Below are 16,784 nucleotides of genomic sequence, written 5' to 3' on the forward strand. Positions count from 1 at the left end.
TTGACTGATTTCGGGCGCTCAAGTCTCGTAGAAATGAGCGAGCGATCGCCTACCGAGCGTTTTTCTGCGTATCAAGCTGCTTGAACCTGCGAAAACGGTTTGTGTTAACGCTGCTTGCGGGTTTGTAATTGAAAAAAGTTGGTTCATTTGCCGAAAATAAATGATGGTGCGCTATTTACCTCAAATTTAATTATTTATTACAATGTTATGATTGTATGTTGTGTTTTTTGTGTTCAAACATTGTAATTAAGTGCATTTAAAATGTGCATTCTACCCAGTACATGGGACTACATGCTATAAAAACATGAAAGTGAGATAAACATGTCATAAATCTGTACAACAACATACTAAACAATCCTGTATGATTATTGAGATGCAAAATCATGTTTACTAACAAAATATCATTTAATTTAGATTCATAAAAAACTTTTTCGAATCTAAAATAGGTAACAATGAATTTATGTGATGAATTTTGGTCATCGATAGTTGTTGTGAGCTAAAAATGACGTCGGGTATGTTATTTAGTACACTTAGGTACGCGCCGAAAATCGTAGTGTAAACGGAAGGGGTCGCAAGGTCAGGTTAGGTTAGGCGCCGCTAAGCACAACGGAAGGGGTCGCAAGGTCAGGTTAGGTTAGGCGCCGCGTTAATCGTTAAATCCACCTGTCAATCAAAAGTCTATCATTCCGCGCAATTATTTTGACGAAAAAAATATCCTCCGCGCAAAAATAAAACTTTCCAATCTGGCATATATGTACCACTGTCCGTTTGGGAGAAAAAGTTAAAATTTTCAGTTTTGTTGAAAAATGCTATTCCCAGCTAACAATTTGACGTCGGCTTGACGTAGATTTTTGGTCAAGTTTGGTCGATAGGACGTTGCGACAAAACGTCACTTTTACGTAAAAGTGTCGACTCCAGAATACGTAGATTGGACGTTGGAAACTACGTTGTGCATAACATAAACCTTACGTTCAGTAAACGTAACTACGAACGTTGTAAATTACGTTCTTAAAACGTAAATTTGCAACGTTATTTTTACGTAAAAATGTCGACTCCAGAAAACGTAGATAGGACGTTGTAAACAACGTAAATTCGTGACGTCTCAAAAACGTAAATCGTACTCATGACGTCATTTTTACGTAAGAGTGTCTATTCCATACGATGTATATATGACGTGGTAATTTATGTCAATAATACGCACAAATAAACATGAGTACGACACCTAACAACGCCGATCCTAATTACGTGTTGACATGTTTGCACTATAAATTACAATGTTTAAAACGTTTGCAGCTTTCTAACTATTAACGCTAACAAATAAACATGCCAAGGAATTAAAGTAGGATTATAATATTGATGGTGAAAAATCACAGTAGTACAGAATCAAGAAGGGTTAGCAGTAAACAGCAAAAAAACGGCGAAAAAGTATGGCATTCACTGAACGATAGACAAATATGTATGACTCGATAGACAAATATGTAAGAGTTTGTAAATACTATTAAGGTTTTCATTGCATTGTGCTAAAACATTGCCTGATAATATCTGTTTGACATGGCTTGTTCATAATACAACACAATTATAGCAGAAACAATTAAACATTTCAAATAGTGCCAGTAAAATATAGAAAAATTCTAAATCAAAGTCCATGGCAATCTCTGCCTTTAAAAACCAATCTTTACTTCTTACATCTGAAGTCAAGGATGTTGACAAAGATTTCCGCGCTTCCACTCTGCAAATCAAATTGTCGATGAGATTAGTCCTTCAGGTATAATTTATTGCAGCATATGTCAATTTTGTGAGTAAAGAACAACATGAGGTTACAGATACAACTTTCACATTTATAACAATTTCTATGCAAAGGTATTAATATTTGACTTGTAAATGTGGCATTCAGGCAGCTAGACAATCATTTGGCCCATTTTGGGGATGGTGTGTCAATTGTTGTAAGGTAAACAAACAAAAACAAAATCTTATCTATTAAAGGTTTGGGTAGCAGGTGTTATTTAATTGTTTTAAAAATTTTCTGCCAAAAGACCTTTTAAGGACAAACAACCAACATTCCACACTGTACACTGCTTCATATTTCAACACTCCAGCATACTAAATCAAGCAAATAGGGCCAGAGCTTGGTCAGTCTTAGGGCCACAATAAAATTAAATTTGTACTGTTAATAAACTTACTTTGTATTCAGAATAGTTTAGGTTTATCTCTTCTGGTGCTTCAGGAATCCAGTGTTTTGATTTGAACACCAGACTAAAATACAAAAAAGTCAAATGTAAATACTGTGTACAAACTCAATAAGGTTTTGTTACACAAACTTCTGCAAGTAGAACTATACCTTTTGCTTTCCTTTGTTTGTTCCGATAATTTTTGTCATTTTCCAGAGAATATCGCAAGGAAACGACCTTCCATGTTTGCCAAGAGTATACCTAAAAATCACAAGCACTGTTGTAATTGTTATGTTCGTGCAGCAATGTAACACAGATTTTGGCTTTAGAGTGAGATTTGCACAAAAGAACTACACATAAATTAGTTTAAAACTTACTAGGATTTATTAAAAGATTTCGTCTTCAGTTTGCTTGCAGTCATAAGCCTCTAGTTCTTAGTTGCCACTAGATTGGGGACTTTAGACAGATTTTGCATTGTCACAAGTTTCCTTTTTTCTTCAGCATCATTCCAAAATGTGTAACTTGTTGGCTAAAAAACAAAAACACAAGTAACTGGTAAATATAAAAAAATATTTATATTTTTGGAAAGCAAAAGTGCCTCAATTCCAACAACTAAAATAGTAAATTAAAAAAACTATCTGCAACTACTCATTCATTGCGCTACACTTTTTTTTTCTATATGACAGAATGAATTTGCAAACAGCACCAAAATCCTTGATATACATGACCAGCATTAGATAATGATCATTTCTAACATATTTATTCTCATGCATAAAGAGAAGAACAGCATGTAGGGTATTTTTGCATATTACAACATACATTGCATTCTGTATCATTTAGGCTAAACACATATACAACTATTGGCTAATTAAAACTTACATAAAACTGAACTGATCCATCTGTAGGTGTTGCAGGGCCGTAAAGATACTTTTCAATTATTTTAAATTTTTCTTTCCGATGACCAAAATGACAAGTATGTGTGTCTTCAGCACAAAGTAGTTTTATGACAAATTCACACAGGTTTAGAATGTACTCTGTAATGAATATTAAAACTGCAATTGTAGATAAAAATGATTTATTAATTATGATGGTACATGACCTAATTAAGTATAAGTGTATGTCAAATACAATCTATAATTTTAGTATTAAACTAAGTAATTTCAGTTGGCAACTTTTAACATAATGTAAACATTATATAGCCTGCTTTCTAGAACAGCTTTAGCTTACTTTTTCACAAATAGCACAACGGTGACTTTCTAAGTAAACATATCCAAACCATTGAAATAACAGGTAAAATATTTAATTTCTTTACTTGAAAAATGAATAACACTGCAACATATTACTGTAAACTAAAGTTCAACATTCAACTGGTGCCCAGCAAACACAATACTCACATTCTTATTTAAAACATACCTATCTGAATAATACAACAACAGACAGACATCTCCAAAATAGTTCAACTTCAGGCAATTCAGGCCTACAGTCCTGTCAAACTAGGCGCAAAAACTAACACCTCTGGAATAATTTATACTCACACTCGAACTGCATTAATCGTGGGAATAAATAAGGAAAATATATCAAAGTTTTACTGACTAACACGCATTATGGATTTCTGAAGTCCACAACACGGACAACGCCTCTACATCCATAACGGCGGGTTTTGAAATTTCAAAGTCCGTCCTGTAAGATTGAGGTCTTACGGCCTTTGCGTGTTCAGATTGGATATTAATTGCTCCAGAAGTTGATTGTTTTTGTAGTTTATTCGATTCTACTCAGAGCGAATCCACTTACATCAATTCAATGCAGTACAACAGAATAGTAGTACAAGTAGAATTAGACTGGAAGTAGAATGGAAGTAGAATAACGCTCGGCCTAACTTACTACGTATATATAGATCTAGACAAACCGTCAGTTATTTCAAATATTGTTTACCAACGCTCAACGGTTATGCAATATCAGGCTCTGAAGCTATTGTCCAACTTAACGGTCAGCATCTTAGCAACTCTCCAACCACTGCGCTTTTGTGGTGACAACGCAGTCTGAGTAAACACAAACAACTTCGTACACAACGAGTTAGTAGGGGGAACAAAAGACCGTTACTGCACTCGATCAATCGGCTGTTAGTGGACAAACATTATTTAGGGCGTTGGACAAGATATCAAAAGGGCCTTTCAAATTCAAACGGTTCGTTGCTAGTAAACAACGGTCAAAATTTCACTTGTGGAAAATCCATGAAATCAGCACAAATTATTAAAACTCAAAATTAATACGTTACAGTCCCTGCGCGCCAAAATTCAAAATGTGCGCGAATATTTTGAATTTGAATGTTGCGATGTATGTCTTCACGATTTGCACATGTGTTTAAAAAAAAAATCAATCAGTCAAGTAATTATCGCACTAAAAATTAATTAAAGACTATACAAGCTTTCTCATCAGAGCTCATATAAGAGCGGTTTGAAAACACTTTTAAACTGATCACCGCGCCCAAAATCAAACCTGTATGACGGATTTTCAAATATTATGTTACGACCTATGGCGCAATAATTTATACATTTTCGAAAAAGAAAAGCGGTAAAAAAGTTAAAAAGGACACGGAAAATCAATTGTAGAAACCTGCAATTTGGAAGTGACGTTTCATAACATTGCAACATTAGTTTACTTGTCATATAACGGCAATAAAACGTTACCACTGACGTCCAAAACGGTTGTACACAGGTTAAATTTGACGTCAGTGACAAACGTGAATTCTACGTCACGTATGACATTTTAACATAGTTGTATTGCAGTTTGTTGCAACGTTACTGAACAACGTTAATAAAACGTTTGAAATGACGCCGAAAACGGTTGTAAACTGGTTAAATTTGACGTCAGAGATAAACGTGAATTCTATGTCACGCATGACGTTTTAAAATTGTTGTATTGCAGTTTGTTGCAACGTTACTGAACAACGTTAATAAAACGTTTGAAATGACGTCGAAAACGGTTGTAAACTGGTTAAATTTGACGTCAGAGATAAACGTGAATTCTACGTCACGCATGACGTTTTAAAATTGTTGTATTGCAGTTTGTTGCAACGTTACTGAACAACGTTAATAAAACGTTTGAAATGACGTCGAAAACGGTTGTACACAAGTTAAATGTGACGTCAGTGACAAACGTGAATTTTACGTCACGTATGACGTTTTAACATAGTTGTATTGCAGTTTGTTGCAACGTTACTAAACAACGTTAATAAAACGTTTGAGGTGACGTCGAAAATGGTTGTACACAAGTTAAATTTGACGTCAGAGACAAACGTGAATTCTACGTTACGTATGACGTTTTAACATAGTTGTATTGTAGTTTGATACAACGTTAAGAATAAACGTAAATAAAACGTTCAAAATTACGTCAAATAAAGTTGCAGACAGGTTTTCTTGTAACGTCAACTAAAAACGTTTTTTCTACGTTTCAAACCACGTCTGGAAAGGTTGTATAAATGTTTTTGTCTGACGTTAGGTTTTACCAATCTTCAACGTCATGTATTACGTAACAAAAACTGTAGCAAGACGTGATTTGTTGACGTTCGTTGGGAAACATTCCCACAACATTTACTTTGTTCAAAAAAATTGGTCCCGAACGTCAAAACTACGTTGTGTGTTAGCTGGGTTGTTTGTTTTTTTAAGTCCTATTAGAACTACAAAAGAGCACATTTAAGGTTTTTGGTATTTTTTATTTGTATTTTATGACATTTCAGAACAAAAGTGACTGGAACAAAAACTTTTTTTTTCCACTGATGTATAGGATTGTGGAGGAAATTTTGTTTTCTAATGTTAGCGACACTGAAGATGTCCTTGCTTTAGATGCAAAAGATGTTAATGTTCTAGAAAAAGATTATAAATTGTTGCTGCCAGTTCAATTCATGATTGTACGGTAGCAAAAAAGCAAAGTCCTAGTGATTTGAAGAGATCTGTAGCAAGTTGCATTTCAACTACAATGAAAATATGAAACCTAGAAATGATCCAATGCATGATAGGGCTTTTAAAATTAGGCCATTCTTACAGCATTTCAATGCATCATTTCTATCAGTCCTATTTTCTTCTGTTGATGAACATGTGATCAAATTTCAAGGGCCACAATTCTAGTAATTGCAAGAAAAGATCTAGCAAAGTCAATACAATTGAAAAGATCAACAATAGACAAAGGTGTAAGCTTTGCACATGTCAAAAGATTCAGAACAGAACCAACAACAAGTATGTCCAGTGTGGCACATATCTTTGTTGTGCAAAGGATAGGAAATGCTTCAAACTTTATCATGAAAAATAAGTTTCTGTGCTTGATTTTGTTGTATTTTAATTTTTTGTGACCTGTTGCCATTTGCTATCTATGACTTCTTCATACAAAACTAGCATTTCCTTTTAATCTCTTTATTTTTGTGAAGCTCAGTTTACTGAACTGAAATCCTACACCGGTAATGACAACATCTGTTGTTGAAACACCTGCACCATTATTCTATATTTACAACTTTTCTGGTATTTTTACATTTTTGTATGTTCTTGACTTGGTTTGTGGTTTTGTATTTACTAATCAAATACATGGAATATAAGTGCTTTCAGTAAACAGAGTTTGCTTGCAGTGATCCTTGAACACAGTTTTTACTATAAAAATGGATTTGCACCAAATTTAAAAAAAAAATAAAAAAAAATTACCCCAAACGGTTGCTGGTGTAGCCCGACCTGCCTCGATGACGACTTGTGAATGGCGGCTACAATGTAAACTATGATGTTCATTGGAAATTGTTTGGAGAGTCTGATCTTTGCATCTCAATAACAGCTGACTGATTAACAGCCACACATATGTCTCTTCTTTCTTTGTATTCTTGAATAACGTTAAAGGCGAACGTCCAAATCAGCTACACATCCTCATGGGAAAAAAAAATAGAAGCCAAAATAGAAGCTTTCCCGGTGGAAAATAGAAGTCCAATAGAAGCCCCAAAATAGCAGCCACAAATAGAACGACGAATAGAAGGCCGAAAATAGCCGGCCGTAAACATCAAAGTCCACGCTTATATAACAATGCGAAACATAAGCCGGTGTACGAATTATTTTTCTCATATTACTTATATTATTTATTTTAAGGCAGCCATGTAATTTATACAGGGTGGAAACGACGCGTTCTACACGAATCACGACTGCGGAAACACTGCAAATGCCGGCGGAAATATGTGTCAAAAGGGAATAAATACTATGTTTACTGTTAGATCTTTCTGGAACCCGAAAAATGGCTGAAAAGAACTTATGACTACCATAGAAACGGAAATATAAACATTAGTCTATGCAGAACTGAAGGTAACCATTTCCTTTTCGTGGTGTGAAACGTTATTGCGAAATAACATGCAATCGTTATCATAAACATTGCACAATAATGTTGCATATACACACACAGTGTACACAGTGTAGCGTCGCCCCTTCAGTGCAGCGCCTGGACAAGCTACCAGTGCGAGCAACAGAATTTTATTTCCACCAAGTTGAATGACGCGCGCTATGAACGCGGTTTTCTGCAAATATAACAACACTAATAAGTCAGTACGAGGAACAGCGACAAACGCATTCACAGGGAGGAAACAAATAACGTACCAAACTTTGATCGGTCCAGGCATATTAGAATTCCCAGCTGGTAATCACAGATTGACGTTTTTACACGGCGTACAGCAATGCAACCAAGCCACTTCGTCGCACAGATCGATGCCGACCGAATCTTGCCCACAGTAAATCAACCGGGTCGCAATAATACCATGCTCAGCGCAAAGTTCACAGTTATCTAGCACAACTCACTTTCATGCGGTCAGCACACAGAGGAGACACTAATAAAACGCATAACCATGCGCAGAGATGCCAGTGGACTGGACTCGGACAGTATTTGTCTACAAATCGAACATTTCATTCATTCATTTTTCTGTCCCGCTCAATCCTTAATTGAGGATCGCGGGGGCAGCAGCTCAAGATTGAGCCTCCACACTTCACGATTTTTCACTACCTTCTTCATTTCATTTTGATGAAGTCCCAAACGATTCCAAGTTACACTTTCAACTTGATCGAGCCATCGAGTTCGAGGTCGTCCAGTGGGCCGCCTCTCTTTTGGTTTTGCAAGCAAAGATTGTTTGGGAAGCCTTTCCTGGGGCATTCTGCTAACATGGCCAAACCATTTTAGCTGGGATCTTTCGATTCGGAGAAGTAGAGGATCGACGTTCAGGGATTCGCGGATTTTAGAGCTACCTACTTTGTTAAGTAAAGTAACCTCTCCCACCCTTCGCAAAAACCTCATTTCAGATGCTTGCACTTGTGATCGCACTTTGTTAGTCATTATCCACGACTCATGACCATAAGTGAGTATGGGAACGAAGATAGTTTTGAATACCGACATCTTCGCCTTCTTCTACAATCCTCGCTTCATGACAACCGAATGCTGCAATGCTCTCATCACAGAGCTTGCTTTCCCAGTTCTGACATCAATTTCGGTGTCTTGTCTCCCATCACTTGTAAATGCGACCCCCAGATAGTTAAACTTCTCCACCTGTTTCAGTAAAATTCCATCTAATTACTTGCAAATTACACTGATCAGATTTTATGGAAAGATGAAGTACCTCAGTTTTCTTTGTGCTGATTTTCATCCCTGCGGTGTTACATGCAGCAGCAAAGCTATTTAATGAGTGTTGGAGGCCAGATTCAGTAGAAGCAAGCAAAACAAGATCTTCTGCAAAAAGCAAACAATTAATTTTAAAGCTTCCAATCGTGACACAATCATCAGTTTGGCTGCACTTGTCAATCCAGTTCGTGCAGATAACGAAAAGAAGTGGTGACCATACACCCTTCGTTTTTGATGTTCTGTTAAGATTCTAAAGATATTTTGTAATTTTAAGTTAACCTGTGAAAATCGTATAGGTTACGCTGCATGCGTCGACCGCGCAAAAAAATATTTTAAAGACGGCAAGCTCGCGTTTGCTGATGATGTAGGTAGAGCTACTAACGAAGAACTCACAGCAGTCAGGTTTGGAAAATGACTTAATGGCCAGCAACAACTGACCATTGATGCCATATTACTGCAGTATTCCCCATAGCTTTTCTCGAGAAATCCGATCAAATGCCTTCTCAAGGCCGACGAAACACGCGAAGACATCTTTGGCATATTCCCATGATTTCTCGAAAACTTGCTTAATTGAAGGTGAAAATGTGGTCCGTAGTGCTGCGACCGGGACGAAAACCACACTGCCCCTCCTCCAATTTTGTTTCCACTATTTCTCGGCATTTCCGTTCAAGGCATTTGGCATACAACTTTCCTGGCAAACTAAGCAACGATATTCCTCTGTAGTTCGCACATTCCTTACGATCGGCTTTCTTGAAAATTGGAATAACTACGCCCGTTTGCCAGTCTTTAGGTGTCTTGCCAAGTTTCCACGCCACTTGACACACTTGCGTTATATAAACTGCGTTATTCTGACGCAATAATGTTACTGTGACGTAATGGATTTTTTTCAGTAGTTGGTAAAATCGCATGTTTTTTTAGTTGATGATTTACCTGAATTACTTGCATTGCATACTGTTTGGTTGTGGATAATTTGCTGGTAAGTTGGATGTCTACTATGGCTCTTTTATGAGGTTTGTATATTTAATTAAATTATTTGTGGAAAGTAGTGGAAAGTTTAGTTCGTGCGACGAGTTTTGTTTGTCTGCATCGCATGTTGATATGTTTTACATCTGTATGTTGCACGTCAATTCCTGAAATTTTACCGTGATTGTCAGCTTGTCAATCTAATACAGGGGTGCACAACCTGCGGCCGTACGGCCGCATGCGGCCAAGTAGACGATTTTGTGCGGCCGTGAACATGTTTATTAAACTATATGCACTGGCGGCCGTGACGTAAAAAAACTCTTTTGCCAAGTATTTCGACTTTCAAACTGCATTAAATAAATTTTGTAAGACTGTAGAGAATATTACCAGCCAGGGTTGCCAGGAACTGTCGGCTGGATTCGGACAGTATTTGTCTGATAGTCGGACATTTTCGGACAAAAAAAACGAGAGCGTATAATTGCTAACAAGGTATCAATATTGAAGTGCCAACTGCCATTTTTTGTGCGTTTACGTTTCCTAAACTCATAAGCTCCGAGTTTTACACAAATGCAAAGTGGCGGACGTAAAATATGACGTCACTTATGCGTGCAACCACAAGAACTAAAATCCAACTTAAAGCCCAACAATCACAGTACGCCAGGCCCATTAAAGGCGTCATACCGAATCAGCCGGTCACCAAGCATTCACCACCATATGGCAAGGCGTAGGCTAGAAAAATCTAGTCTGCGGTGAGATTAGAACCCACGACAAGAGTCTTTCCGGGACTCGCGCTCTACCAACTGAGCAACGCAGGCTCGGTGGAGAATCCGCCGAAAGTCGAATCACAAGCACCGTTGCCTGCCTTGTATGCTGCACATGTCAGCTTCGTAGCAGGGGATCGCCAGATTGACCAGTATCAGTTTACATACGAGTGTGCCGTGATCGCTGGTCTGCATCGACGCTTCAGGGCTGATCCCAGTTATGAATTTATGTTCATCTTAAAGCCCAACAAACTGCCCATGTTCGAAAACAACGATATGTTTGAAATAATATTTAGTTGACAACTGCAACACGTTGCTGTAGCGTTTATCATTGGTTTCGCAACGTTTAAAAGTGTTTCGTCAACTTGTTGCTTCATATCAGCTTAGATACCCATTTATTACAATACAGTTGCATTGTACACAACAATGCCCAAAAATTCACTGGTAGACAATTATGTGTTTAATGTCATCAAACAATGTACTACTAACCAGACATGGGGCCATTCGTATTCGTCATTCGTATTCGAATGCATTCGAATACAGGTTTTGACACTATCGTGCTGTATTCGAATGATTTTGGCTTTTGTTCGATAGTGCATGAATACAATTCGAATAGTTGAAGTTAACTTTTGAACCAACAATTCATGAATACAAAAACTTTAGTAAATTTATTCGAATACAATTCGAATTGTTGTAGGGTTTTGCCAACCTAAGAATTTGCAAATTCGAATACACGATATTTTTTACGAATACAATTCGAATTGTTGTCGGCCTTTGGCAAGGTAACAATTCGTAAAATCGAATACATGACTACATTTGTACGAATACCATTCGAATTGTTGTCAGCCTGTGGCTACGTAACAATTCGCAAAATCGAATACATCACTACATTTGTACGAATGCAATTCGAATTGTTGTCGGCCTTTGGCTACGTAAGATACGTAAAATCGAATACATGACTACAGTTTTACGAATACAATTCGAATTGTCGATCACCTCCAGACTAGGAGTAGTCGAGAATATTTTGCTACATATTGTTGTCAAATAGATTCGAATACAATTCAAATTGGCAGTGAATGTGACCTGATTTGACAAGTTTTTTTTTATGTTACGAAACAATGACAAGTAGAAATTTAATTGTGACGTTACATAAATGGAATTGTGTTACAAAGCTTGCAACATTGGGTTGTTCTAAGCCAGTGGTTCTCAAACTTTTTTGACCGCGACCCAAATCTGAGTTTTATGAATATCTCACGACCCAAGCCTCAAACATCAAAAAATTTAAATATTCTTATTAACGAGCCGAACTGCAATTTCGAGGCCACGCCGTCGCCGCATAGGAGTCTGCCCATGTCTAAATGGCTGCAGGCTTAACGAGGTCGATTCGTTTGACAACACTGCATAACAAAACACACATTGTGGCTTTGCAGCACCATGATCATTGATAGAAGTGAATCCCAAATCTAAAAAGTTTCCTTGTATGAATACTTAATAATCCACAATCGCTGAAAGGCTATTGTCGGTATGTTGTAATGATTGGTTCATTTACTGAACAACGTGTCAAATGAGGTGACTTTACTACTACATTAAGAAAATTCGTTTGTGTTTACTTAATACAGTAATAGTTCGTTTGGGCAGAATGGAATCACCGCAGCGCGACCCATTTTTTGACCCTGCGCGACCCATGTTTGGGTCGCGACCCATACTTTGAGAACCACTGTTCTAAGCACATGACAGGTGTAGCGTGTTCATGAAGCAAACATTTCATGTAAATTTGGTGAAATTTTTATAACGGAGACTTAAATCAGTCAAGCTAATGTGGCAAAAAAGCTCGTTGGTTTACATTTTTACCACTAAATTTGCAATTCATAAACCCATGTTACTTTTTGATCGAATACCTTTTAAGTTTCGGGGCATTTTATTTCTTTTATTTTCCGCAACTACAAATATCCGAATCGGTGCATTCGAATTGTTTGCTTCTTACAACAACTGAACAATTCGTGAATACAAATAACTAGAACTATTAATTCGAATACAATTCGGATTGCTCCATCTCAAAAAGTACGAAATATTCATGAATACGAATACACGCTTGGGGTTTATTCGAATAGTATTCGAATTACACGTTGTTGCTTTTTGGTCAACTATTCATGAATACTAACACTTGACACGCTTTATTCGAATACAATTCGAATTGCTGCCACCTTAACATTACGAAACAATTTCTGAATACGAATACTTGACTCGCATTATTCGAATGCAATTCGAATTGCCGAACTTTAAAAAGTGCGTTGAATTCATGAATACGAATACATGCCTTGGTTTATTCGAATATTATTCGAATTACTTGTCGTTGTAGTTTGTTCAACAATTCATGAATACAAATACTTGACTCGTTTTATTCGAATACCATTCGAATTGCTGTCACTCAAAAATTACCAAAGTATTCATGAATTCGAATACAGTCATGCAGGTATTCGTAAAGTATTCGAATACAGGACGCGTGTATTCGACCCCATGTCTGCTACTAACCAAAACAAGTTGCACTTTTAAACCACGCTTTGTCGTAAACAAAAGGTTAGCAACCTTCAAAAAATAGGAAGGGGACAAAAAGTTATTCAATCAGCAAAATTCGGACATATTAAGACAAAAAACTAAATGTCCTAATGATTTTTAGGCGTCGGACACGGCATGTGAAATTAGGCCAGTTTATCGTTTTTTGTCCGATTTTTAGGCCACCTGGCAACCCTGTTACCAGCCTAGTAACCCTGTACATAACACTTTATATACGCCTATTGTGTACAAACAATGCAAATGAACAGTCATCTCTTGCGTCACAATATAGATTATGACGTCATAAATAGCTCAGACTGGTCGTCAGACTGTTTAGCTCAATCTGTGGATTAAGTTTTAAATTATCCAGGCTTTTTGGACGCCATTAGATGGTTTATGTATGTGGGACAAGCCCTATTTTCACAGAATAAATTTGAAAACAAAAACAAGCAGGTAATTGGCGGCCGTTGGTGAAATAAGGATCTGCGATGCGGCCGTCTTAGCAAAAAGGTTGTGCACCCCTGATCTAATAGCTTGGATTGGTCACATATTGCCCACGAACAAATTAGTGAATGTGTTTTATTGAACGAATGTTGGTGTTGTTTTGATTTGTTCTTTTTTTTACTGGTGTCGTTTTCTTTGTAGGATACCGCAGATTTCAGTGCGCGTCTAATGTACTCCAGTAATTCGTCAGCCTCCTCTTGGCCGGAGTACATCTCTCTGGAGCAAAACCTTGCCAGCATTTCCTGAGTGCAGACAAAATTAATGCAGCATTTTGGGGCAAACTGAAAGTTGCTTCTGATGCGCAAAATAGACTCCAACAAGTCGGGTTTCATGCGGTTTCTGATCTTGGTCTTTGTAAACTGTAAAGGTTACCATTGAAAAAAGGCGCTCGACTGTGGCATTGGAAACAGGTATGGACAGGCAGTTTAGTGCGTATTCTGCCATCTCTTGTACCCTCTGTTTCCAGTAGCATCTCTGTACAACAATACTTTGTGCCAAAACTGCACGACATCGTAAGGAATTTCCCCGTCGAAACCACTTTGGCTTTTCCAGTCAATAAACAAAATTTTCAGGTATTGCGTTTGAATTACGTCCTGGTGGCATTGCTGCTTTACAAATGGCAACTTTTCAAAGCTAACTCAGCTGATCTGAGACAGCACCCTTTTCGGGAAAAGATAAGATAGGCCTTGAAAAACATTTGTAGAGCTCGTAATTATTTTGTCAAGCTCGTTTAAAGAAGTCTCGGCATCTTGATTTGACACTATCTACCTGGGCGCTGGAACTTCCTCCTGCTTCGCCCCTTTTCGACTTTCCAAGAAAGATATGTGCTAGGACGTAAAATTGGCACCATATGATACCTGGCAGCTCGGCAAGTCATTACCATTTCTGTCTTGTACACAGGCAACGTGTTGCAGTTGTCAACTAAATATTATTTCAAACATATCGTTGTTTTCGAACATGGGCAGTTTGTTGGGCTTTAAGATGAACATAAATTCATAACTGGGATCAGCCCTGAAGCGTCGATGCAGACCAGCGATACTGGTCAATCTGGCGATCCCCTGCTACGAAGCTGACATGTGCAGCATACAAGGCAGGCAACGGTGCTTGTGATTCGACTTTCGGCGGATTCTCCACCGAGCCTGCGTTGCTCAGTTGGTAGAGCGCGAGTCCCGGAAAGACTCTTGTCGTGGGTTCTAATCTCACCGCAGACTAGATTTTTCTAGCCTACGCCTTGCCATATGGTGGTGAATGCTTGGTGACCGGCTGATTCGGTATGACGCCTTTAATAGGCCTGGCGTACTGTGATTGTTGGGCTTTAAGTTGGATTTTAGTTCTTGTGGTTGCACGCATAAGTGACGTCATATTTTACGTCCGCCACTTTGCATTTGTGTAAAACTCGGAGCTTATGAGTTTAGGAAACGTAAACGCACAAAAAATGGCAGTTGGCACTTCAATATTGATACCTTGTTAGCAATTATACGCTCTCGTTTTTTTTTTGTCCGGAAATGTCCGACTATCAGACAAATACTGTCCGAATCCAGCCGACAGTACCTGGCAACCCTGGCTGGTAATATTCTCTACAGTCTTACAAAATTTATTTAATGCAGTTTGAAAGTCGAAATACTTGGCAAAAGAGTTTTTTACGTCACGGCCGCCAGTGCATATATTTTAATAAACATGTTCACGGCCGCACAAAATCGTCTACTTGGCCGCATGCGGCCGTACGGCCGCAGGTTGTGCACCCCTGTATTAGATTGACAAGCTGACAATCACGGTAAAATTTCAGGAATTGACGTGCAACATACAGATGTAAAACATATCAACATGCGATGCAGACAAACAAAACTCGTCGCACGAACTAAACTCATGCGATTTTACCAACTACTGAAAAAAATCCATTACGTCACATTAACATTATTGCGTCAGAATAACGCAGTTTATGGAAGGCCAGCCAGTGGCTAGACGACTTGCAGGCACCTGTCGCAGCCTAGCGCCACTAGAGGCGAGACATTTTTTTATCAGCAATAAATATTTGTGTTTTATCGTCTATCATCACGTTCTTAAATTGGTACCGAGGTAATTGATTGTTTTAGCAACACGCGCAGGAACTGCTAAATGTTTTGTTGAAAACGTAACCTTGCTAAGGCAACGCCTATTGATACACAACAAATGGTCCAATCAGGAGACGAGGAAGTCTTCACAGCAGCCGAAGCTGCAAATCTTGCAATAGCAGTAAGAGGGCTGAAATCCGGAAAGGCTGCTGGTGAAGATGAAATCCGACCTAAAATGTTGAAAGCTCTGGAAAGAGAAGGAATTTTGTGGTTAACGCAAGTGTGTCAAGTGGCGTGGAAACTTGGCAAGACACCTAAAGACTGGCAAACGGGCGTAGTTATTCCAATTTTCAAGAAAGCCGATCGTAAGGAATGTGCGAACTACAGAGGAATATCGTTGCTTAGTTTGCCAGGAAAGTTGTATGCCAAATGCCTTGAACGGAAATGCCGAGAAATAGTGGAAACAAAATTGGAGGAGGGGCAGTGTGGTTTTCGTCCCGGTCGCAGCACTACGGACCACATCTTCACCTTCAATTAAGCAAGTTTTCGAGAAATCATGGGAATATGCCAAAGATGTCTTCGCATGTTTCGTCGGCCTTGAGAAGGCATTTGATCGGATTTCTCGAGAAAAGCTATGGGGAATACTGCAGGAATATGGCATCAATGGCCAGTTGTTGCTGGCCATTAAGTCATTTTCCAAACCTGACTGCTGTGAGTTCTTCGTTAGTAGCTCTACCTACATCATCAGCAAACGCGAGCTTGCCGTCTTTAAAATATTTTTTTGCGCGGTCGACGCATGTAGCGTAACCTATACGATTTTCACAGGTTAACTTAAAATTACAAAATATCTTTAGAATCTTAACAGAACATCAAAAACGAAGGGCGCACATCACCAGCGATCGCAGGGCATGACCGCTTTAAAACGATTTTTTGCGCGGTCGACCAACGTAGCGTATAGCCTACAGGCTCCAGATCCCAAACGACTTAGCGTAAACGAAAACGGTTTTTACAGGTCAACTCTAAAATACATGTAGTAAACGCATACAAAATATCTTCAGAATCTAATCAACACATCAAAAAAAATGAGGCTGTTACAAGATGTTATAAAAGCATTGCCTTGGGGCGGAGGCTATACATTAGCAATACATAGAGCAGTGGTT

General features: G+C 38.3%; 2 long non-coding RNA genes across 2 annotated transcripts; both read right to left on the reverse strand.

Moving 5' to 3' along the window:
- Positions 1–1,334: 1,334 nt before the first annotated feature.
- On the reverse strand, positions 1,335–4,442 carry LOC145239423 (uncharacterized). The gene is made up of 6 exons (XR_013862308.1): positions 3,582–4,442; positions 3,048–3,202; positions 2,546–2,697; positions 2,339–2,429; positions 2,181–2,253; positions 1,335–1,729 (listed from the first exon to the last, which is right to left on the reverse strand). It is a non-coding gene; the product is annotated as an uncharacterized LOC145239423 (long non-coding RNA).
- A 2,564-nt stretch (positions 4,443–7,006) lies between these two features.
- LOC145239589 (uncharacterized) lies at positions 7,007–11,008 on the reverse strand. The gene is made up of 3 exons (XR_013862341.1): positions 9,186–11,008; positions 8,791–8,900; positions 7,007–8,720 (listed from the first exon to the last, which is right to left on the reverse strand). It is a non-coding gene; the product is annotated as an uncharacterized LOC145239589 (long non-coding RNA).
- Between the last annotated feature and the right edge of the window lie 5,776 nt (positions 11,009–16,784).

This window comes from Phallusia mammillata, chromosome 7 (genome assembly GCF_965637545.1).
Source record: "Phallusia mammillata chromosome 7, kaPhaMamm4.hap1.1, whole genome shotgun sequence".
NCBI classification, from domain to species: Eukaryota; Metazoa; Chordata; class Ascidiacea; order Phlebobranchia; family Ascidiidae; genus Phallusia; species Phallusia mammillata.